Genomic DNA, 2,813 nt, shown 5'->3' with positions numbered 1-2,813 from the left:
TATGAGGAAAAATGGAATTAAAAGATAAAAATTCAAATATAAACTTTATTTCTCAACATAAACTCCAATAATTTCAAGATACTTTGGTAAGTGTTTTTTAGTGATGACAGTCCATCCCTAAAGAACTGAGGGTCTTGGGAATTTAACCATGTCAGTGCAGTGTTTTTATACATAATTAACTGAAGAGAGATGGTGCTGCTGTTGTTGTTGTTAAGTGCTGTTCAATTAGTTATGATTCAAAAGTAGTGACTCTGTACAGGGCTTCTGAAGAGTAGCTGGTGAGTTTGAACCATCAGTCTTTCAGTTAGCAGTCCATTGCTTATCCTACTGTATCACACCAATATGCCAGGAAACTGAATACCCTTTAATATTTTTTTCAGATTAAAAAATAAAAAGAATTCAGGGGGAGGTGGGACAAGATGGCAAACTAGGCAGAGAGACTATGCAGACCTTCTGCAGCAAAGATATGGAAAATGAGATGAGACAGATTCAGTGGAGTCATGGATCTCTAAACGTCAGATACAGGGATAATTAAGTGTATCAAGTGCTTACTGGAAGAGAAAGTTGAATAGATGCCACAAGAAAAGAGGTGACTTCTGATTTGGGATGGCCAATGGGACAAGTTGTTGTCATTTAAAGTATCTATGAGCAGATTAAGAGACAAGGAAACATTTGTGTTGCAGAAGCCTGCTTGTAATTTGTAGAAACAAGGGTGTGATTTCTCTCTTTCTGTCTGTCTCTCTCTCTCTCTCTTCATCTCTGGTTCCTTGCACACCACTGGTGTCCAGAGTCATGACCCCTATGAGTACACACCTCCAGGGAAGATCCTGTTTTCCAAGAGGGGAGAACCATGTGGACCCATGGTTGTGCACACAATTAAAGGGGGAGGAGACAGCAGCAATAGCCCTGCTCTGGCAGGCTCTACTCCAAATATGCAAAGCAGGCCCTGGCCAGCCTGGACTATTGTTCACTAGGAGAAACAGCTGAACAGATATGTGGGGTAGAAGAAAGGGAAAAGGGGAGGGGGGAAAGCTGGTTATAGGTCAGAGAGCTACAGCAAGACCGTTTTGAAATGTCTTAAGTGGCTATGAAGGCAAGAGGCTAATAGATGGTGCAGAATCATTCTATTTATTTTTTTGCTGTTGTTTGCTGATGCTTTTTTAGCTTAGTTTTGTTTTTCTTTTTGTACTTTTTAAAATTTTCCTTATCTCTTGTAGGACTATCTTTCTTTCTTGCCTCACATGACAGAATACAACAACTGCATCCATACAAACCAACCACAGTCATACCATCTACAGTCCCACAAATTGGGCTAAAGCCAATACCAGATGCTATACACTGGATCAACATCAACAACCAATGTCAGCTAAATTCACCCTGAACCAAACTGTATGAACAACAGAGAATGGTGCACAACTTCATCTCTTGAACACACTCATCTCTTGGTGAGTGCCTATGAATACACTAACATGCATTCACCAACTTAATACAAATATAGCAATACCTCAATGCCTCCAAAGCAACATACAATCTCTGTTTACATGAGAAAACAAGACAGAGTAGCTCAAACAAATAACCAAGGGACAGAGCTAGAAAATGTTTTTGAGGGAACAGATGTTATGAAATGCCTGAAAAAGAGTTCAAGAGAATGATATTTCAGTACCTCCAAATTATTGACAAAAAGTTTCCTATTGGAAGAAAACTAGGAAGAATTCAGGAAAGTGTTACAAGAACAATCAAACAAAATAGATAAAGGATTGGAGAAAATACAAAGCCTGCAAACAGAAATCCAGAAGATTAGTACTAGAAAGACAATCAGAAAAAAGAATGAAATATCCAAAGAAAGCCTATGATTCACATGGGACAACATGAAGAAGAATAACCTATGGGTAATTTGAATTACAGAACAGGAAGAGACTAAGAAAACCACAGAAAAGATAATAGAAGAGCTGTTGGAAGAAAACATCCTTAACATCATAAAAGGTGAGAAGATAAGTATTCAAGATCCTGAACAAACCCCAGGCAGGAGACTCCAAAAGAAAACCACTAAGACGTACCATAATTAAACTCTCTAAAATCAAAGAAAAGGCAAGAATCCTGAAAGCAGTTCAGGAAAAACAAAATGTTACCTTCAAAGTAAAATCAGTAAGAGTAAGATCTGATTACTCAAGAGAAGCTATGCATGCAAGGAGGCAAAAGAGAGACATATACAAAACTCAGAAAGAGAAAAATGCCAATAGGGAATCATATGCCCAGCAAAGCCGTCCCTCAAACATGATGGCAAAATTAGAACATTTCCAGAAAAAACAGAAATTAAATGACTTTGTAAAATGAAGTCAACTTTACAAAAAATTAAAGAGTGTTAATTGGCCTGAAAACTAACAACTGCAGACAACAACCAGGGATTGACATATATAGAAACACCACCCAGAATTCAGTCCATATATGGCAGCATCCAGAGCAGAACAAAACTCTAGATTGAAATAGGGAATCAGAAATGTCACTATATGACCAGGACAACTACTAAGCAAAGGGAAAGAAAATATTGTTACAGAGTTCCAGGTGTTGAGGAGGTCAAGATAAAACAGATTGTGTCGAACTGGGGAAGAAATTAATAAAGTACAGAGTAACCTCAAACGAACTTAATACACCTTCACGTAAAATCAAGATAAGGAAAATCCATGAAGAAATTGACAAGAAAAAAACACATAGCAAAATGATGGCAATTAATTCATACCTATTGGTGTCCTGGTGTGGCACTGTGGGTTAATGCACCAGATTGCAAAGCCGTTTGAACTTCAAGGTCAGTGGTT

Source organism: Chrysochloris asiatica, unplaced genomic scaffold (assembly GCF_000296735.1).
Source record: "Chrysochloris asiatica unplaced genomic scaffold, ChrAsi1.0 scaffold00157, whole genome shotgun sequence".
Taxonomy (NCBI): Eukaryota; Metazoa; Chordata; class Mammalia; order Afrosoricida; family Chrysochloridae; genus Chrysochloris; species Chrysochloris asiatica.
Note: the sequence above shows the minus strand (reverse complement) of the source record.